Source organism: Stenella coeruleoalba (genome assembly GCF_951394435.1).
Source record: "Stenella coeruleoalba genome assembly, contig: scaffold_84, whole genome shotgun sequence".
NCBI classification, from domain to species: domain Eukaryota; kingdom Metazoa; phylum Chordata; class Mammalia; order Artiodactyla; family Delphinidae; genus Stenella; species Stenella coeruleoalba.
The window spans coordinates 384,575-407,574 of NW_027646246.1; the positions used below are offsets into that span (position 1 = coordinate 384,575).

The following is a 23,000-nucleotide window of genomic DNA, read 5'->3' on the forward strand; positions in this document are numbered from 1 at the left end:
GTTAGAATCATCATACCTGAATCCACTCATTGTGCTGCTAAGGTCCTGATGACATAGATTTCATTGCTGAGTGATACTGCATTGTACGTAAGTACCACAAGTTCTTTATCGATTTTTCACTTTCTGCGATGTTGAACTTCTACTGTAAACGAGGTTCTTGTAAACAGAGCCGTTCCAAACTTTGGGGTGGCTTTGTCTTTTTGATTTTAATTTCCCTAAGCTATAGGACCATAAGTGGAAGTGCCCTAGGCTCTGTTGCTTTGTTTTTTAGATGTTTCAGGAAACACCATACACTTCTCCGGAGTGTCTGTTGGCAATTTAGATCCCGCCCATCAGCATAACAAGGCTCCCAGTTCTCCATGGCCTGTCCTGTCTTTCTGGATTTTACACTTTTTTCAGATGGTCCTTTTGATCGGGGGGAAGTGAGATTTCATTGTAGTGCAGTTTTCCTTTGCAAGCTTGCTTGGTTGGCCAAAAAGGGCGTATGTGTTTTTTCCTGAATATATTAAGGAAAAAACGCATACGCCCTTTTTGGCCAAGTGCATCATTGTGGACGTTCTGCCTCTTTTCCTATGATTTCAATGCAATTCCAGTCTACCTCCTGAAATCGGTTTCCTGCAATTCTGCCCCGCTTTCAAGTCCTCTTGGCAGCCTTACTTCAGTATATTTTTGGATGATAGCTGTCATTTATAACTCTGCAGGTTTGTGAATTACAGTGCCCCTGAGCTCCTTTCTTCAACTCGCTTTCTTGTGACCTGGCCGCAACACTGCAGGATGGCTTCAGGCCCTAATCTGGTTCCGGCACGGCACGCTGAGCCTTTGGTTAATTCCTCTTCCTGGTGGGAAATGAGAGTTAAATTTGCCCGTCCAGACACCTCCAGCTAGTCTCTCATTGGTTCTCGCTATTCCTGTTCATCTTCCGCAGAAATTGCAAACTGGGCCAAACAGGAGGTTAAAGGGACTGACTCTCCAAGTCGGGAGAGTGTTAGTAAAGCGTCTGGAATGTTGCACCCGAGTACCAGGGTACGAAAACTGAGACATGTTTGAACATGTCTCCCGATCACATGGTTGATCATACTCTAGGTTCCACATGCATGTTTTAGCTGAAGGAAGAATACCTTAAACCTGGGTAGTAGAAACCCGTGGAATGGGTACCATGCAATATGACTTCAAAGGGTCTTCATTTGCTCACGAACCTCTCCAATCCTATCACTGCTGCGTTTATGCCCCTGTACACATGCTTGATTCTCTTTCGGAGACATAGCAATCCATAGGTTTTAAGATACTTACTAGTCAGGTACATTCTTAGGCGTTTAATATGCGGTGTTGAGTCCATTTCGTTGAGCAAGGAGTAGCTCTTGTCTATTCCATATTTGGCTTAAGGAACTTTATCTGTGCTCATTTCGATCTCTGGTTTTATGCAGCACCCCAACTCACCTTTACCCTTAATTAAGCATAAGTTGGTTTTCTAAATTTGAGACCCTGTTCTGTTCTGTAATTCATTTCCTGTGTAGCCAAGTTTATTGCGTGTATTACTGATATCTTATGATATTTCTTTTTCTGTGTGACTTTTTTCAGTTAGAATCATCATACCTGAATCCACTCATTGTGCTGCTAAGGGCCTGATGACATAGATTTCATTGCTGAGTGATATTGCTTTGTAAGTAAATACCACAACTTCTTTATCCATTTTTCACTTTCTGCGATGTTGAACTTGTACTGTAAACGAGGTTCTTGTAAACAGAGGCGTCCCAAACTTTGGGGTGGCTGTGTCTTTTTGATTTTAATTTCCCTAAGCTATAGGACCATAAGTGGAAGTGCCCTAGGCTCTGTTGCTTTGTTTTTTAGATGTTTCAGGAAACACCATACACTTCTGCGGAGTGTCTGTTGGCAATTTACATCCCGCCCATCAGCATAACAAGGCTCCCAGTTCTCCATGGCCTGTCCTGCCTTTCTGGATTTTACACTTTTTTCAGATGACCCTTTTGACCGGGGGGAAGTGAGACTTCATTGTAGTGCAGATTTCCTTTGCAAGCTTGCTTGGTTGGCCAAAAAGGGCATATGCGTTTTTTCCTGAATATATTTAGGAAAAAACGCATACGCCCTTTTTGGCCAAGTGCATCATTGTGGACGTTCTGCCTCTTTTCCTATGCTTTCAATGCAATTCCAGTCTACCTCCTGAAATCGGTTTCCCGCAATTCTGCCCCGCTTTCAAGTCCTCTTGGCAGCCTTACTTCAGTATATTTTTGGATGATAGCTGTCATTTATAACTCTGCAGGTTTGTGAATAACAGTGCCCCTGAGCTCCTTTCTTCAACTCGCTTTCTTTTGAGCTGGCCGCAACACCGCAGGATGGCTTCAGGCCCTAATCTGGTTCCAGCACGGCACGCTGAGCCTTTGGTTAATTCCTCTTCCTGGTGGGAAATGAGAGTTAAATTTGCCCGTCCAGACACCTCCAGCTAGTCTCTCATTGGTTCTCGCTATTCCTGTTCATCTTCCGCAGAAATTGCAAACTGGGCCAAACAGTAGGTTAAAGGGACTGACTCTCCAAGTCGGGAGAGTGTTAGTAAAGCGTCTGGAATGTTGCACCCGAGTACCAGGGTACGAAATCTGAGACATATTTGAACACGTCTCCCGATCACATGGTTGATCATACTCTAGGTTCCACATGCATGTTATAGCTGAAGGAAGAATACCTTAAACCTGGGTAGGTGAAACCCGTGGAATGGGTACCATGCAATATGACTTCAAAGGGTCTTCATTTGCTCACCGAACCTCTCCAATCCTATCACTGCTGCGTTTATGCCCCTGTACACACGCTTGATTCTCTTTTGGAGACATAGCAATCCGTAGGTTTTAAGATACTTACTAGTCAGGTACATTCTTAGGCGTTTAATATGCGGTGTTGAGTCCATTTCGTTGAGCAAGGAGTAGCTCTTGTCTATTCCATATTTGGCTTAAGAAACTTTATCTGTGCTCATTTCAATCTCTGGTTTTATGCAGCTCCCCAACTCACCTTTCCCCTTAAGGAAGCATAAGTTGGTTTTCTAAATTTGAGACCCTGTTCTGTTCTGTAATTCAGTTCCTGTGTAGCCAAGTTTACATTCCGTGTATTACTGATATCTTATGATGTTTCTTTTTCTGTGTGACTTATTTCAGTTAGAATCATCGTACCTGAATCCACTCATTGTGCTGCTAAGGGCCTGATGACATAGATTTCATTGCTGAGTGATATTGCTTTCTACGTAAGTACCACAAGTTCTTTATCCATTTTTCACTTTCTGCGATGTTGAACTTGTACTGTAAACGAGGTTCTTGTAAACAGAGGCGTCCCAAATTTTGGTGTGGCTGTGTCTTTTTGATTTTAATTTCCCTAAGCTATGGGACCATAAGTGGAAGTGCCCTAGGCTCTGTTGCTTTGTTTTTTAGATGTTTCAGGAAACACCATACACTTCTCCCGAGTGTCTGTTGGCAATTTACATCCCGCCCATCAGCATAACAAGGCTCCCAGTTCTCCATGGCCTGTCCTGCCTTTCTGGATTTTACACTTTTTTCAGATGGCCCTTTTGACCGGGTGGAAGTGAGACTTCATTGTAGTGCAGGTTTCCTTTGCAAGCTTGCTTGGTTGGCCAAAAAGGGCGTATGCGTTTTTTCCTGAATATATTCAGGAAAAAACGCATACGCCCTTTTTGGCCAATTGCATCATTGTGGACGTTCTGCCTCTTTTCCTATGCTTTCAATGCAATTCCAGTCTACCTCCTGAAATCGGTTTCATGCAATTCTGCCCCGCTTTCAAGTCCTCTTGACAGCCTTACTTCAGTATATTTTTGGACGATAGCTGTCATTTATAACTCTGCAGGTTTGTGAATTACAGTGCCCCTGAGCTCCTTTCTTCAACTCGCTTTCTTGTGAGCTGGCCGCAACACCGCAGGATGGCTTCAGGCCCTAATCTGGTTCCGGCATGGCATGCTGAGTCTTTGGTTATTTCCTCTTCCTGGTGGGAAATGAGAGTTAAATTTGCCCGTCCAGACACCTCCAGCTAGTCTCTCATTGGTTCTCCCTATTCCTGTTCATCTTCCACAGAAATTGCAAACTGGGCCAAACAGGAGGTTAAAGGCGCAGACTCTCCAAGGGGGAGAGTGTTAGTAAAGCGTCTGGAATGTTGCACCCGAGTACCAGGGGAGGAAAACTGAGACATATTTGAACACGTCTCCCATTCCCATGGTTCATCGTACTCTGGGTTCCACATGCATGTTTTAGCTGAAGGAAGAATACCTTAAACCTGGAGAGTTGAAACCCGTGGAATGGGTACCATGCAATATGAATTCAAAGGTCTTCATTTGCTCACCGAACCTCTCCAATCCTATCACTGCTGCGTTTATGTCCCTGTGCACACACTTGATTCTCTTTTGGAGACATAGCAATCCATAGGTTTTAAGATACTTACTAGTCAGGTACATTCTTAGGCGTTTAATATGCGGTGTTGAGTCCATTTCATTGAGCAAGGAATAGCTCTTGTCTATTCCATATTTGGCTTAAGGAACTTTATCTGTGCTCATTTCAATCTCTGGTTTTATGCAGCACCCCAACTCACCTTTCCCCTTAAGCAAGCATAAGTTGGTTTTCTAAATTTGAGACCCTGTTCTGTTTTGGAATTCAGTTCCTGTGTAGCCAAGTTTACATTCCGTGTATTACTGATATCTTATGATGTTTCTTTTTCTGTGTGACTTATTTCAGTTAGAATCATCGTACCTGAATCCACTCATTGTGCTGCTAAGGGCCTGATGACATAGATTTCATTGCTGAGTGATATTGCTTTGTACGTAAGTACCACAAGTTCTTTATCCATTTTTCACTTTCTGCGATGTTGAACTTGTACTGTAAACGAGGTTCTTGTAAACAGAGGCGTCCCAAACTTTGGGGTGGCTGTGTCTTTTTTATTTTAATTTCCCTAAGCTATAGGACCCTAAGTGGAAGTGCCCTAGGCTCTGTTGCTTTGTTTTTTAGATGTTTCAGGAAACACCATACACTTCTGCGGAGTGTCTGTTGGCAATTTCCATCCCGCCCATCAGCATAACAAGGCTCCCAGTTCTCCATGGCCTCTCCTGCCTTTCTGGATTTTACACTTTTTTCAGATGGCCCTTTTGACCGGGGGGGGGAGTGAGACTTCATTATAGTGCAGATTTCCTTTGCAAGCTTGCTTGGTTGGCCAAAAAGGGCGTATGCGTTTTTTCCTGAATATATTTAGGAAAAAACGCATACGCCCTTTTTGCCCAAGTGCATCATTGTGGACGTTCTGCCTCTTTTCCTATGCTTTCAATGCAATTCCAGTCTACCTCCTGAAATCGGTTTCCTGCAATTCTGCCCCGCTTTCAAGTCCTCTTGGCAGCCTTACTTCAGTATATTTTTGGATGATAGCTGTCATTTATAACTCTGCAGGTTTGTGAATAACAGTGCCCCTGAGCTCCTTTCTTCAACTCGCTTTCTTTTGAGCTGGCCGCAACACCGCAGGATGGCTTCAGGCCCTAATCTGGTTCCAGCACGGCACGCTGAGCCTTTGGTTAATTCGTCTTCCTGGTGGGAAATGAGAGTTAAATTTGCCCGTCCAGACACCTCCAGCTAGTCTCTCATTGGTTCTCGCTATTCCTGTTCATCTTCCACAGAAATTGCAAACTGGGCCAAACAGGAGGTTAAAGGGACTGACTCTCCAAGTCGGGAGAGTGTTAGTAAAGCGTCTGGAATGTTTCACCCGAGTACCAGGGTACGAAATCTGAGACATATTTGAACACGTCTCCCGATCACATGGTTGATCATACTCTAGGTTCCACATGCATGTTTTAGCTGAAGGAAGAATACCTTAAACCTGGGTAGGTGAAACCCGTGGAATGGGTACCATGCAATATGACTTCAAAGGGTCTTCATTTGCTCACCGAACCTCTCCAATCCTATCACTGCTGCGTTTATGCCCCTGTACACACGCTTGATTCTCTTTTGGAGACATAGCAATCCATAGGTTTTAAGATACTTACTAGTCAGGTACATTCTTAGGCGTTTAATATGCGGTGTTGAGTCCATTTCGTTGAGCAAGGAGTAGCTCTTGTCTATTCCATATTTGGCTTAAGGAACTTTATCTGTGCTCATTTCAATCTCTGGTTTTATGCAGCTCCCCAACTCACCTTTCCCCTTAAGCAAGCATAAGTAGGTTTTCTAAATTTGAGACCCTGTTCTGTTCTGTAATTCAGTTCCTGTGTAGCCAAGTTTACATTCCGTGTATTACTGATATCTTATGATGTTTCCTTTTCTGTGTGACTTATTTCAGTTAGAATCATCGTACCTGAATCCACTCATTGTGCTGCTAAGGGCCTGATGACATAGATTTCATTGCTGAGTGATACTACATTGTACGTAAGTAAGACAAGTTCTTTATCCATTTTTCACTTTCTGCGATGTTGAACTTGTACTGTAAACGACGTTCTTGTAAACAGAGGCGTCCCAAATTTTGGGGTGGCTGTGTCTTTTTGATTTTAATTTCCCTAAGCTATGGGACCATAAGTGGAAGTGCCCTAGGCTCTGTTGCTTTGTTTTTTAGATGTTTCAGGAAACACCATACACTTCTCCCGAGTGTCTGTTGGCAATTTACATCCCGCCCATCAGCATAACAAGGCTCCCAGTTCTCCATGGCCTGTCCTGCCTTTCTGGATTTTACACTTTTTTCAGATGGCCCTTTTGACCGGGTGGAAGTGAGACTTCATTGTAATGCAGGTTTCCTTTGCAAGCTTGCTTGGTTGGCCAAAAAGGGCGTATGCGTTTTTTCCTGAATATATTCAGGAAAAAACGCATACGCCCTTTTTGGCCAATTGCATCATTGTGGACGTTCTGCCTCTTTTCCTATGCTTTCAATGCAATTCCAGTCTACCTCCTGAAATCGATTTCCTGCAATTCTGCCCCGCTTTCAAGTCCTCTTGACAGCCTTACTTCAGTATATTTTTGGACGATAGCTGTCATTTATAACTCTGCAGATTTGTGAATTACAGTGCCCCTGAGCTCCTTTCTTCAACTCGCTTTCTTGTGAGCTGGCCGCAACACCGCAGGATGGCTTCAGGCCCTAATCTGGTTCCGGCATGGCATGCTGAGTCTTTGGTTATTTCCTCTTCCTGGTGGGAAATGAGAGTTAAAGTTGCCCGTCCAGACACCTCCAGCTAGTCTCTCATTGGTTCTCCCTATTCCTGTTCATCTTCCACAGAAATTGCAAACTGGGCCAAACAGGAGGTTAAAGGCGCTGACTCTCCAAGGGGGAGAGTGTTAGTAAAGCGTCTGGAATGTTGCACCCGAGTACCAGGGGAGGAAAACTGAGACATATTTGAACACGTCTCCCGTTCACATGGTTGATCATACTCTGGGTTCCACATGCATGTTTTAGCTGAAGGAAGAATACCTTAAACCTGGAGAGTTGAGACCCGTGGAATGGGTACCATGCAATATGAATTCAAAGGTCTTCATTTGCTCACCGAACCTCTCCAATCCCATCACTGCTGCGTTTATGTCCCTGTGCACACGCTTGATTCTCTTTTGGAGACGTAGCAATCCATAGGTTTTAAGATACTTACTAGTCAGGTACATTCTTAGGCGTTTAATATGCGGTGTTGAGTCCATTTCATTGAGCAAGGAATAGCTCTTGTCTATTCCATATTTGGCTTAAGGAACTTTATCTGTGCTCATTTCAATCTCTGGTTTTATGCACACCCCATCTCACCTTTCCCCTTAAGCAAGCATAAGTTGGTTTTCTAAATTTGAGACCCTGTTCTGTTTTGGAATTCAGTTCCTGTGTAGCCAAGTTTACATTCCGTGTATTACTGATATCTTATGATGTTTCTTTTTCTGTGTGACTTATTTCAGTTAGAATCATCGTACCTGAATCCACTCATTGTGCTGCTAAGGGCCTGATGACATAGATTTCATTGCTGAGTGATATTGCTTTGTACGTAAGTACCACAAGTTCTTTATCCATTTTTCACTTTCTGCGATGTTGAACTTGTACTGTAAACGAGGTTCTTGTAAACAGAGGCGACCCAAACTTTGGGGTGGCTGTGTCTTTTATATTTTAATTTCCCTAAGCTATAGGACCATAAGTGGAAGTGCCCTAGGCTCTGTTGCTTTGTTTTTTAGATGTTTCAGGAAACACCATACACTTCTGCGGAGTGTCTGTTGGCAATTTCCATCCCGCCCATCAGCATAACAAGGCTCCCAGTTCTCCATGGCCTCTCCTGCCTTTCTGGATTTTACACTTTTTTCAGATGGCCCTTTTGACCGGGGGGGAAGTGAGACTTCATTGTAGTGCAGATTTCCTTTGCAAGCTTGCTTGGTTGGCCAAAAAGGGCGTATGCGTTTTTTCCTGAATATATTTAGGAAAAAACGCATACGCCCTTTTTGGCCAAGTGCATCATTGTGGACGTTCTGCCTCTTTTCCTATGCTTTCAATGCAATTCCAGTCTACCTCCTGAAATCGGTTTCCTGCAATTCTGCCCCGCTTTCAAGTCCTCTTGGCAGCCTTACTTCAGTATATTTTTGGATGATAGCTGTCATTTATAACTCTGCAGGTTTGTGAATAACAGTGCCCCTGAGCTCCTTTCTTCAACTCGCTTTCTTTTGAGCTGGCCGCAACACCGCAGGATGGCTTCAGGCCCTAATCTGGTTCCAGCACGGCACGCTGAGCCTTTGGTTAATTCCTCTTCCTGGTGGGAAATGAGAGTTAAATTTGCCCGTCCAGACACCTCCAGCTAGTCTCTCATTGGTTCTCGCTATTCCTGTTCATCTTCCACAGAAATTGCAAACTGGGCCAAACAGGAGGTTAAAGGGACTGACTCTCCAAGTCGGGAGAGTGTTAGTAAAGCGTCTGGAATGTTTCACCCGAGTACCAGGGTACGAAATCTGAGACATATTTGAACACGTCTCCCGATCACATGGTTGATCATACTCTAGGTTCCACATGCATGTTTTAGCTGAAGGAAGAATACCTTAAACCTGGGTAGGTGAAACCCGTGGAATGGGTACCATGCAATATGACTTCAAAGGGTCTTCATTTGCTCACCGAACCTCTCCAATCCTATCACTGCTGCGTTTATGCCCCTGTACACACGCTTGATTCTCTTTTGGAGACATAGCAATCCATAGGTTTTAAGATACTTACTAGTCAGGTACATTCTTAGGCGTTTAATATGCGGTGTTGAGTCCATTTCGTTGAGCAAGGAGTAGCTCTTGTCTATTCCATATTTGGCTTAAGGAACTTTATCTGTGCTCATTTCAATCTCTGGTTTTATGCAGCTCCCCAACTCACCTTTCCCCTTAAGCAAGCATAAGTAGGTTTTCTAAATTTGAGACCCTGTTCTGTTCTGTAATTCAGTTCCTGTGTAGCCAAGTTTACATTCCGTGTATTACTGATATCTTATGATGTTTCTTTTTCTGTGTGACTTATTTCAGTTAGAATCATCGTACCTGAATCCACTCATTGTGCTGCTAAGGGCCTGATGACATAGATTTCATTGCTGAGTGATACTGCATTGTACGTAAGTAAGACAAGTTCTTTATCCATTTTTCACTTTCTGCGATGTTGAACTTGTACTGTAAACGAGGTTCTTGTAAACAGAGGCGTCCCAAATTTTGGGGTGGCTGTGTCTTTTTGATTTTAATTTCCCTAAGCTATGGGACCATAAGTGGAAGTGCCCTAGGCTCTGTTGCTTTGTTTTTTAGATGTTTCAGGAAACACCATACACTTCTCCCGAGTGTCTGTTGGCAATTTACATCCCGCCCATCAGCATAACAAGGCTCCCAGTTCTCCATGGCCTGTCCTGCCTTTCTGGATTTTACACTTTTTTCAGATGGCCCTTTTGACCGGGGGGGAAGTGAGACTTCATTGTAGTGCAGATTTCCTTTGCAAGCTTGCTTGGTTGGCCAAAAAGGGCGTATGCGTTTTTTCCTGAATATATTTAGGAAAAAACGCATACGCCCTTTTTGGCCAAGTGCATCATTGTGGACGTTCCGCCTCTTTTCCTATGCTTTCAATGCAATTCCAGTCTACCTCCTGAAATCGGTTTCCTGCAATTCTGCCCCGCTTTCAAGTCCTCTTGGCAGCCTTACTTCAGTATATTTTTGGATGATAGCTGTCATTTATAACTCTGCAGGTTTGTGAATAACAGTGCCCCTGAGCTCCTTTCTTCAACTCGCTTTCTTTTGAGCTGGCCGCAACACCGCAGGATGGCTTCAGGCCCTAATCTGGTTCCAGCACGGCACGCTGAGCCTTTGGTTAATTCCTCTTCCTGGTGGGAAATGAGAGTTAAATTTGCCCGTCCAGACACCTCCAGCTAGTCTCTCATTGGTTCTCGCTATTCCTGTTCATCTTCCACAGAAATTGCAAACTGGGCCAAACAGGAGGTTAAAGGGACTGACTCTCCAAGTCGGGAGAGTGTTAGTAAAGCGTCTGGAATGTTTCACCCGAGTACCAGGGTATGAAATCTGAGACATATTTGAACACGTCTCCCGATCACATGGTTGATCATACTCTAGGTTCCACATGCATGTTTTAGCTGAAGGAAGAATACCTTAAACCTGGGTAGGTGAAACCCGTGGAATGGGTACCATGCAATATGACTTCAAAGGGTCTTCATTTGCTCACCGAACCTCTCCAATCCTATCACTGCTGCGTTTATGCCCCTGTACACACGCTTGATTCTCTTTTGGAGACATAGCAATCCATAGGTTTTAAGATACTTACTAGTCAGGTACATTCTTAGGCGTTTAATATGCGGTGTTGAGTCCATTTCGTTGAGCAAGGAGTAGCTCTTGTCTATTCCATATTTGGCTTAAGGAACTTTATCTGTGCTCATTTCAATCTCTGGTTTTATGCAGCTCCCCAACTCACCTTTCCCCTTAAGCAAGCATAAGTAGGTTTTCTAAATTTGAGACCCTGTTCTGTTCTGTAATTCAGTTCCTGTGTAGCCAAGTTTACATTCCGTGTATTACTGATATCTTATGATGTTTCTTTTTCTGTGTGACTTATTTCAGTTAGAATCATCGTACCTGAATCCACTCATTGTGCTGCTAAGGGCCTGATGACATAGATTTCATTGCTGAGTGATACTGCATTGTACGTAAGTAAGACAAGTTCTTTATCCATTTTTCACTTTCTGCGATGTTGAACTTGTACTGTAAACGAGGTTCTTGTAAACAGAGGCGTCCCAAATTTTGGGGTGGCTGTGTCTTTTTGATTTTAATTTCCCTAAGCTATGGGACCATAAGTGGAAGTGCCCTAGGCTCTGTTGCTTTGTTTTTTAGATGTTTCAGGAAACACCATACACTTCTCCCGAGTGTCTGTTGGCAATTTACATCCCGCCCATCAGCATAACAAGGCTCCCAGTTCTCCATGGCCTGTCCTGCCTTTCTGGATTTTACACTTTTTTCAGATGGCCCTTTTGACCGGGTGGAAGTGAGACTTCATTGTAGTGCAGGTTTCCTTTGCAAGCTTGCTTGGTTGGCCAAAAAGGGCGTATGCGTTTTTTCCTGAATATATTCAGGAAAAAACGCATACGCCCTTTTTGGCCAAGTGCATCATTGTGGACGTTCTGCCTCTTTTCCTATGCTTTCAATGCAATTCCAGTCTACCTCCTGAAATCGGTTTCCTGCAATTCTGCCCCGCTTTCAAGTCCTCTTGACAGCTCTACTTCAGTCTATTTTTGGACGATAGCTGTCATTTATAACTCTGCAGGTTTGTGAATTACAGTGCCCCTGAGCTCTTTTCTTCAACTCGCTTTCTTTTGAGCTGGCCGCAACACCGCAGGATGGCTTCAGGCCCTAATCTGGTTCCGGCACGGCACGCTGAGCCTTTGGTTAATTCCTCTTCCTGGTGGGAAATGAGAGTTAAATTTGCCCGTCCAGACACCTCCAGCTAGTCTCTCATTGGTTCTCGCTATTCCTGTTCATCTTCCACAGAAATTGCAAACTGGGCCAAACAGGAGGTTAAAGGGACTGACTCTCCAAGACGGGAGAGTGTTAGTAAAGCGTCTGGAATGTTTCACCCGAGTACCAGGGTACGAAATCTGAGACATATTTGAACACGTCTCCCGATCACATGGTTGATCATACTCTAGGTTCCACATGCATGTTTTAGCTGAAGGAAGAATACCTTAAACCTGGGTAGGTGAAACCCGTGGAATGGGTACCATGCAATATGACTTCAAAGGGTCTTCATTTGCTCACCGAACCTCTCCAATCCTATCACTGCTGCGTTTATGCCCCTGTACACATGCTTGATTCTCTTTTGGAGACATAGCAATCCATAGGTTTTAAGATACTTACTAGTCAGGTACATTCTTAGGCGTTTAATATGCGGTGTTGAGTCCATTTCGTTGAGCAAGGAGTAGCTCTTGTCTATTCCATATTTGGCTTAAGGAACTTTATCTGTGCTCATTTCAATCTCTGGTTTTATGCAGCTCCCCAACTCACCTTTCCCCTTAAGCAAGCATAAGTAGGTTTTCTAAATTTGAGACCCTGTTCTGTTTTGGAATTCAGTTCCTGTGTAGCCAAGTTTACATTCCGTGTATTAGTGATATCTTATGATGTTTCTTTTTCTGTGTGACTTATTTCAGTTAGAATCATCGTACCTGAATCCACTCATTATGCTGCTACGGGCCTGATGACATAGATTTCATTGCTGAGTGATACTTCATTGTACGTAAGTACCACAAGTTCTTTATCCATTTTTCACTTTCTGTGATATTGAACTTGTACGGTAAACGAGGTTCTTGTAAACAGAGGCGTCCCAAACTTTGGGGTGGCTGTGTCTTTTTGATTTTAATTTCCCTAAGCTATAGGACCATAAGTGGAAGTGCCCTAGGCTCTGTTGCTTTGTTTTTTAGATGTTTCAGGAAACACCATACACTTCTCCCGAGTGTCTGTTGGCAATTTACATCCCGCCCATCAGCATAACAAGGCTCCCAGTTCTCCATGGCCTGTCCTGCCTTTCTGGATTTTACACTTTTTTCAGATGGCCCTTTTGATCGGGGGGAAGTGAGACTTCATTGTAGTGCAGATTTCCTTTGCAAGCTTGCTTGGTTGGCCAAAAAGGGCATATGCGTTTTTTCCTGAATATATTCAGGAAAAAACGCATACGCCCTTTTTGGCCAAGTGCATCATTGTGGATGTTCTGCCTCTTTTCCTATGCTTTCAATGCAATTCCAGTCTACCTCCTGAAATCGGTTTCCTGCAATTCTGCCCGGCTTTCAAGTCCTCTTGGCAGCCTTATTTCAGTATATTTTTGGACGATAGCTGTCATTTATAACTCTGCAGGTTTGTGAATTACAGTGCCCCTGAGCTCTTTTCTTCAACTCGCTTTCTTTTGAGCTGGCCGCAACACCGCAGGATGGCTTCAGGCCCTAATCTGGTTCCGGCACGGCACGCTGAGCCTTTGGTTATTTCCTCTTCCTGGTGGGAAATGAGAGTTAAATTTGCCCGTCCAGACACCTCCAGCTAGTCTCTCATTGGTTCTCCCTATTCCTGTTCATCTTCCGCAGAAATTGCAAACTGGGCCAAACAGGAGGTTATAGGCGCTGACTCTCCAAGTGGGGAGAGTGTTAGTAAAGCGTCTGGAATGTTGCACCCGAGTACCAGGGTACGAAAACTGAGACATATTTAAACACGGCTCCCTTTCAAACGGTTGATCATACTCTGGGTTCCACATGCATGTTTTAGCTGAAGGAAGAATACCTTAAACCTGGAGAGTTGAGACCCGTGGAATGGGTACCATGCAATATGACTTCAGAGGTCTTCATTTGCTCACCGAACCTCTCCAATCCTATCACTGCTGCGTTTATGTCCCTGTACACACGCTTGATTCTCTTTTGGAGACATAGCAATCCATAGGTTTTAAGATACTTACTAGTCAGGTACATTCTTAGGCGTTTAATATGCGGTGTTGAGTCCATTTCGTTGAGCAAGGAGTAGCTCTTGTCTATTCCATATTTGGCTTAAGGAACTTTATCTGTGCTCATTTCAATCTCTGGTTTTATGCAGCACCCCAACTCACCTTTACCCTTAAGCAAGCATAAGTTGGTTTTCTAAATTTGAGATCCTGTTCTGTTTTGGAATTCAGTTCCTGTGTAGCCAAGTTTACATTCCGTGTATTAGTGATATCTTATGATGTTTCTTTTTCTGTGTGACTTATTTCAGTTAGAATCATCATACCTGAATCCACTCATTGTGCTGCTAAGGGCCTGATGACATAGATTTCATTGCTGAGTGATATTGCTTTGTAAGTAAATACCACAACTTCTTTATCCATTTTTCACTTTCTGCGATTTTGAACTTGTACTGTAAACGAGGTTTTTGTAAACAGAGCCGTCCCAAACTTTGGGGTGGCTGTGTCTTTTTGAATTTAATTTCCCTAAGCTATAGGACCTTAAGTGGAAGTGCCCTAGGCTCTGTTGCTTTGTTTTTTAGATGTTTCAGGAAACACCATACACTTCTCCCGAGTGGCTGTTGGCAATTTACATCCCGCCCATCAGCATAACAAGGCTCCCAGTTCTCCATGGCCTGTCCTGCCTTTCTGGATTTTACACTTTTTTCAGATGGCCCTTTTGACCGGGGGGATGTGAGACTTCATTGTAGTGCAGATTTCCTTTGCAAGCTTGCTTGGTTGGCCAAAAAGTGCGTATGCGTTTTTTCCTGAATATATTCAGGAAAAAACGCATACGCCCTTTTTGGCCAAGTGCATCATTGTGGACGTTCTGCCTCTTTTCCTATGCTTTCAATGCAATTCCAGTCTACCTCCTGAAATCGGTTTCCTGCAATTCTGCCCCGCTTTCAAGTCCTCTTGACAGCCTTACTTCAGTATATTTTTGGACGATAGCTGTCATTTATAACTCTGCAGGTTTGTGAATTACAGTGCCCCTGAGCTCCTTTCTTCAACTCGCTTTCTTGTGAGCTGGCCGCAACACCGCAGGATGGCTTCAGGCCCTAATCTGGTTCCGGCATGGCATCCTGAGTCTTTGGTTATTTCCTCTTCCTGGTGGGAAATGAGAGTTAAATTTGCCCGTCCAGACAACTCCAGCTAGTCTCTCATTGGTCTCCCTATTCCTGTTCATCTTCCACAGAAATTGCAAACTGGGCCAAACAGGAGGTTAAAGGCGCTGACTCTCCAAGGGGGAGAGTGTTAGTAAAGCGTCTGGAATGTTGCACCCGAGTTCCAGGGGAGGAAAACTGAAACATATTTGAACACGTCTCCCGTTCCCATGGTTCATCGTACTCTGGGTTCCACATGCATGTTTTAGCTGAAGGAAGAATACCTTAAACCTGGAGAGTTGAGACCCGTGGAATGGGTACCATGCAATATGACTTCAAAGGTCTTCATTTGCTCACCGAACCTCTCCAATCGTATCACTGCTGCGTTTATGTCCCTGTACACACGCTTGATTCTCTTTTGGAGACATAGCAATCCATAGGTTTTAAGATACTTACTAGTCAGGTACATTCTTAGGCGTTTAATATGGGGTGTTGAGTCCATTTCGTTGAGCAAGGAATAGCTCTTGTCTATTCCATATTTGGCTTAAGGAACTTTATCTGTGCTCATTTCAATCTCTGGTTTTATGCAGCACCCCAACTCACCTTTCCCCTTAAGCAAGCATAAGTTGGTTTTCTAAATTTGAGACCCTGTTCTGTTTTGGAATTCAGTTCCTGTGTAGCCAAGTTTACATTCCGTGTATTAGTGATATCTTATGATGTTTCTTTTTCTGTGTGACTTATTTCAGTTAGAATCATCGTACCTGAATCCACTCATTATGCTGCTACGGGCCTGATGACATAGATTTCATTGCTGAGTGATACTTCATTGTACGTAAGTACCACAAGTTCTTTATCCATTTTTCACTTTCTGTGATATTCAACTTGTACGGTAAACGAGGTTCTTGTAAACAGAGGCGTCCCAAACTTTGGGGTGGCTGTGTCTTTTTGATTTTAATTTCCCTAAGCTATAGGACCATAAGTGGAAGTGCCCTAGGCTCTGTTGCTTTGTTTTTTAGATGTTTCAGGAAACACCATACACTTCTCCTGAGTGTCTGTTGGCAATTTACATCCCGCCCATCAGCATAACAAGGCTCCCAGTTCTCCATGGCCTGTCCTGCCTTTCTGGATTTTACACGTTTTTCAGATGGCCCTTTTGATCGGGGGGAAGTGAGACTTCATTGTAGTGCAGATTTCCTTTGCAAGCTTGCTTTGTTGGCCAAAAAGGGCGTATGCGTTTTTTCCTGAATATATTCAGGAAAAAACGCATACGCCCTTTTTGGCCAAGTGCATCATTGTGGACGTTCTGCCTCTTTTCCTATGCTTTCAATGCAATTCCAGTCTACCTCCTGAAATCGGTTTCCTGCAATTCTGCCCGGCTTTCAAGTCCTCTTAGGAGCCTTACTTCAGTATATTTTTGGACGATAGCTGTCATTTATAACTCTGCAGGTTTGTGAATTACAGTGCCCCTGAGCTCCTTTTTTCAACTCGCTCTTTTGTGACCTGGCCGCAACACAGCAGGATGGCTTCAAGCCCTAATCTGGTTCCCGCACGGCACGCTGAGCCTTTGGTTAATTCCTCTTCCTGGTGGGAAATGAGAGTTAAATTTGCCCGTCCAGACACCTCCAGCTAGTCTCTCATTGGTTCTCGCTATCCCTGTTCATCTTCCGCAGAAATTGCAAACTGGGCCAAACAGGAGGTTAAAGGGACTGACTCTCCAAGTAGGGAGAGTGTTAGTAAAGCGTCTGGAATGTTGCACCCGAGTACCAGGGTACGAAAACTGAGACATATTTGAACACGTCTCCCGATCACATGGTTGATCATACTCTAGGTTCCACATGCATGTTTTAGCTGAAGGAAGAATACCTTAAACCCGGAGAGTTGAACGCCGTGGAATGGGTACCATGCAATATGACTTCAAAGGGTCTTCATTTGCTCACCGAACCTCTCCAATCCTATCACTGCTGCGTTTATGCCCCTGTACACATGCTTGATTCTCTTTCGGAGACATAGCAATCCATAGGTTTTAAGATACTTACTAGTCAGGTACATTCTTAGGCGTTTAATATGCGGTGTTGAGTCCATTTCGTTGAGCAAGGAGTAGCTCTTGTCTATTCCATATTTGGCTTAAGGAACTTTATCTGTGCTCATTTCAATCTCTGGTTTTATGCAGCACCCCAACTCACCTTTCCCCTTAAGCAAGCATAAGTTGTTTTTCTAAATTTGAGACCCTGTTCTGTTTTGGAATTCAGTTCCTGTGTAGGCAAGTTTACATTCCGTGTATTAGTGATATCTTATGATGTTTCTTTTTCTGTGTGACTTATTTCAGTTAGAATCATCGTACCTGAATCCACTCATTATGCTGCTACGGGCCTGATGACATAGATTTCATTGCTGAGTGATACTGCATTGTACGTAAGTACCACAAGTTCTTTATCCATTTTTCACTTTCTGTGATATTGAACTTGTACGGTAAACGAGGTTCTTGTAAACAGAGGCGTCCCAAACTTTGGGGTGGCTGTGTCTTTTTGATTTTAATTTCCCTAAGCTATAGGACCATAAGTGGAAGTGCCCTAGGCTCTGTTGCTTTGTTTTTTAGATGTTTCAGGAAACACCATACACTTCTCCGGAGTGTCTGTTGGCAATTTACATCCCGCCCATCAGCATAACAAGGCTCCCAGTTCTCCATGGCCTGTCCTGCCTTTCTGGATTTTACACTTTTTTCAGATGGCCCTTTTGACCGGGGGGGAAGTGAGACTTCATTGTAGTGCAGATTTCCTTTGCAAGCTTGCTTGGTTGGCCAAAAAGGGCGTATGCGTTTTTTCCTGAATATATTCAGGAAAAAACGCATACGCCCTTTTTGACCAAGTGCATCATTGTGGACGTTCTGCCTCTTTTCCTATGCTTTCAATGCAATTCCAGTCTACCTCCTGAAATCGGTTTCCTGCAATTCTACCCGGCTTTCAAGTCCTGTTGGCAGCCTTACTTCAGTATATTTTTGGACGATAGCTGTCATTTATAACTCTGCAGGTTTGTGAATTACAGTGCCCCTGAGCTCATTTCTTCAACTCGCTTTTTTGTGACCTGGCCGCAACACAGCAGGATGGCTTCAAGCCCTAATCTGGTTCCCGCACGGCACGCTGAGCCTTTGGTTAATTCCTCTTCCTGTTGGGAAATGAGAGTTAAATTTGCCCGTCCAGACACCTCCAGCTAGTCTCTCATTGGTTCTCGCTATCCCTGTTCATCTTCCACAGCAATTGCAAACTGGGCCAAACAGGAGGTTAAAGGGACTGACTCTCCAAGTAGGGAGAGTGTTAGTAAAGCGTCTGGAATGTTGCACCCGAGTACCAGGGTACGAAAACTGAGACATATTTGAACACGCCTCCCGATCACATGGTTGATCATATTCTAGGTTCCACATGCATGTTTTAGCTGAAGGAAGAATACCTTAAACCTGGAGAGTTGAAACCCGTGGAATGGGTACCATGCAATATGACTTCAAAGGGTCTTCATTTGCTCACCGAAACTCTCCAATCCTATCACTGCTGCGTTTATGCCCCTGTACACATGCTTGATTCTCTTTTGGAGACATAGCAATCCATAGGTTTTAAGATACTTACTAGTCAGGTACATTCTTAGGCGTTTAATATGCGGTGTTGAGTCCATTTCGTTGAGCAAGGAGTAGCTCTTGTCTATTCCATATTTGGCTTAAGGAACTTTATCTGTGCTCATTTCAATCTCTGGTTTTATGCAGCACCCCAACTCACCTTTCCCCTTAAGCAAGCATAAGTTGGTTTTCTAAATTTGAGACCCTGTTCTGTTTTGGAATTCAGTTCCTGTGTAGCCAAGTTTACATTCCGTGTATTACTGATATCTTATGATGTTTCTTTTTCTGTGTGACTTATTTCAGTTAGAATCATCGTACCTGAATCCACTCATTATGCTGCTAAGGGCCTGATGACATAGATTTCATTGCTGATTGATACTGCATTGTACGTAAGTACCACAAGTTCTTTATTCATTTTTCACTTTCTGTGATATTGAACTTGTACGGTAAACGAGGTTCTTGTAAACAGAGGCGTCCCAAACTTTGGGGTGGCTGTGTCTTTTTGATTTTAATTTCTCTAATCTATAGGACCATAAGTGGAAGTGCCCTAGGCTCTGTTGCTTTGTTTTTTAGATGTTTCAGGAAACACCATACACTTCTCCGGAGTGTCTGTTGGCAATTTACATCCCGCCCATCAGCATAACAAGGCTCCCAGTTCTCCATGGCCTGTCCTGCCTTTGTGGATTTTACACTTTTTTCAGATGGCCCTTTTGACCGGGGGAAGTGAGACTTCATTGTAGTGCAGATTTCCTTTGCAAGTTTGCTTGGTTGACCAAAAAGGGCGTATGCGTTTTTTCCTGAATATATTCAGGAAAAAACGCATACGCCCTTTTTGGCCAAGTGCATCATTGTGGACGTTCTGCCTCTTTTCCTATGCTTTCAATGCAATTCCAGTCTACCTCCTGAAATCGGTTTCCTGCAATTCTGCCCCGCTTTCAAGTCCTCTTGGCAGCCTTATTTCAGTATATTTTTGGACGATAGCTGTCATTTATAACTCTGCAGGTTTGTGAATTACAGTGCCCCTGAGCTCCTTTCTTCAACTCGCTTTCTTGTGACCTGGCCGCAACACCGCAGGATGTCTTCAGGCCCTAATCTGGTTCCGGCCCGGCATGCTGAGCCTTTGGTTAATTCCTCTTCCTGGTGGGAAATGAGAGTTAAATTTACACGTCCAGACACCTCCAGCTAGTCTATCATTGTTTCTCGCTATTCCTGTTCATCTTCCGCAGAAATTGCAAACTGCGCCAAACAGGAGGTTAAAGGCGCTGACTCTCCAAGTCGGGAGAGTGTTAGTAAAGCGTCTGGAATGTTGCACAAGAGTACCAGGGTACGAAAACTGAGACATATTTGAACACGTCTCCCGATCACATGGTTGATCATACTCTGGGTTCCATATGCATGTTTTAGCTGAAGGAAGAATACCTTAAACCTGGAGAGTTGAGACCCGTGGAATGGGTACAATGCAATATGACTTCAAAGGGTCTTCATTTGCTCACCGAACCTCTCCAATCCTATCACTGCTGCGTTTATGCCCCTGTACACATGCTTGATTCTCTTTTGGATGCATAGCAATCCATACGTTTTAAGTTACTTACTAGTCAGGTACATTCTTAGGCGTTTAATACGGGTTGTTGAGTCCATTTCATTGAGCAAGGAGTAGCTCTTGTCTATTCCATATTTGGCTTAAGGAACTTTATCTGTGCTCATTTCAATCTCTGGTTTTATGCAGCACCCCAACTCACCTTTCCCCTTAAGCAAGCATAAGTTGGTTTTCTAAATTTGAGACCCTGTTCTGTTTTGGAATTCAGTTCCTGTGTAGCCAAGTTTACATTCCGTGTATTAGTGATATCTTATGATGTTTCTTTTTCTGTGTGACTTATTTCAGTTAGAATCATCGTACCTGAATCCACTCATTATGCTGCTACGGGCCTGATGACATAGATTTCATTGCTGAGTGATACTGCATTGTACGTAAGTACCACAAGTTCTTTATCCATTTTTCACTTTCTGTGATATTGAACTTGTACGGTAAACGAGGTTCTTGTAAACAGAGGCGTCCCAAACTTTGGGGTGGCTGTGTCTTTTTGATTTTAATTTCCCTAAGCTATCGGACCATAAGTGGAAGTGACCTTGGCTCTGTTGCTTTGTTTTTTAGATGTTTCAGGAAACACCATACACTTCTCCCGAGTGTCTGTTGGCAATTTACATCCCGCCCATCAGCATAACAAGGCTCCCAGTTCTCCATGGCCTGTCCTCCCTTTCTGGATTTTACACTTTTTTCAGATGGCCCTTTTGACCGGGGGGAAGTGAGACTTCATTGTAGTGCAGATTTCCTTTGCAAGTTTGCTTGGTTGGCCAAAAAGGGCGTATGCGTTTTTTCCTGAATATATTCAGGAAAAAACGCATACGCCCTTTTTGGCCAAGTGCATCATTGTGGACGTTCTGCCTCTTTTCCTATGCTTTCAATGCAATTCCAGTCTACCTCCTGAAATCGGTTTCCTGCAATTCTGCCCCGCTTTCAAGTCCTCTTGGCAGCCTTACTTCAGTATATTTTTGGACGATAGCTGTCATTTATAACTCTGCAGGTTTGTGAATTACAGTGCCCCTGAGCTCCTTTCTTCAACTCGCTTTCTTGTGAGCTGGCCGCAACACCGCAGGATGGCTTCAGGCCCTAATCTGGTCCCGGCACGGCACGCTGAGCCTTTGGTTAATTCCTCTTCCTGGTGGGAAATGAGAGTTAAATTTACACGTCCAGACACCTCCAGCTAGTCTCTCATTGTTTCTCGCTATTCCTGTTCATCTTTCGCAGAAATTGCAAACTGCGCCAAACAGGAGGTTAAAGGGACTGACTCTCCAAATCGGGAGAGTGTTAGTAAAGCGTCTGGAATGTTGCACCCGAGTACCAGGGTACGAAAACTGAGACATATTTGAACACGTCTCCCGATCACATGGTTGATCATACTCTAGGTTCCACATGCATGATTTAGCTGAAGGAAGAATACCTTAAACCTGGAGAGTTGAGACCCGTGGAATGGGTACCATGCAATATGACTTCAAAGGGTCTTCATTTGCTCACCGAACCTCTCCAATCCTATCACTGCTGCGTTCATGCCCCTGTACACATGCTTGATTCTCTTTTGGAGACACAGCAATCCATAGGTTTTAAGATACTTACTAGTCAGGTACATTCTTAGGCGTTTAATATGCGGTGTTGTGTCCATTTCGTTGAGCAAGGAGTAACTCTTGTCTATTCCATATTTGGCTTAAGGAACTTTATCTGTGCTCATTTCAATCTCTGGTTTTATGGAGCACCCCAACTCACCTTTCCCCTTAAGCAAGCATAAGTTGGTTTTCTAAATTTGAGACCCTGTTCTGTTCTGTAATTCAGTTCCTGTGTAGCCAAGTTTACATTCCGTGTATTACTGATATCTTACGATGTTTCATTTTCTGTGTGACTTATTTCAGTTAGAATCATCATACATGAATCCACTCATTGTGCTGCTAAGGGCCTGATGACATAGATTTCATTGCTGAGCGATATTGCTTTGTAAGTAAATACCACAACTTCTTTATCCATTTTTCACTTTCTGCGATGTTGAACTTGTACTGTAAACGAGGTTCTTGTAAACAGAGGCGTCCCAAACTTTGGGGTGGCTGTGTCTTTTTGATTTTAATTTCCCTAAGCTATAGGACCATAATTGGAAGTGCCCTAGGCTCTGTTGCTTTGTTTTTTAGATGTTTCAGGAAACACCATACACTTCTCCCAAGTGGTTGTTGGCAATTTACATCCCGCCCATCAGCATAACAAGGCTCCCAGTTCTCCATGGCCTGTCCTCCCTTTCTGGATTTTACACTTTTTTCAGATGGCCCTTTTGACCTGGGGAAGTGAGACTTCATTGTAGTGCAGATTTCCTTTGCAAGTTTGCTTGGTTGGCCAAAAAGGGCGTATGCGTTTTTTCCTGAATATATTCAGGAAAAAACGCATACGCCCTTTTTGGCCAAGTGCATCATTGTGGACGTTCTGCCTCTTTTCCTATGCTTTCAATGCAATTCCAGTCTACCTCCTGAAATCGGTTTCCTGCAATTCTGCCCCGCTTTCAAGTCCTCTTGGCAGCCTTATTTCAGTATATTTTTGGACGATAGCTGTCATTTATAACTCTGCAGGTTTGTGAATTACAGTGCCCCTGAGCTCCTTTCTTCAACTCGCTTTCTTGTGACCTGGCCGCAACACCGCAGGATGGCTTCAGGCCCTAATCTGGTCCCGGCACGGCACGCTGAGCCTTTGGTTAATTCCTCTTCCTGGTGGGAAATGAGAGTTAAATTTACACGTCCAGACACCTCCAGCTAGTCTA

General features: G+C 43.7%; 1 long non-coding RNA gene across 9 annotated transcripts in view; it reads left to right on the forward strand.

The window, feature by feature from the left end:
* The window catches only part of LOC307181240, a 1,005,010-nt gene that overhangs the window by 286,482 nt on the left and 695,528 nt on the right, over positions 1-23,000 (forward strand). The window contains exon 1 of one of the 9 annotated variants that reach the window (XR_013826205.1): positions 15,799-15,879. The exons of the other annotated variants lie outside the window; for them this stretch is intronic. This is a non-coding gene — a long non-coding RNA (uncharacterized lncRNA). Of the gene's footprint in view, positions 1-15,798; positions 15,880-23,000 lie in introns of those variants that run through there. 9 annotated transcript variants of the gene reach the window in all.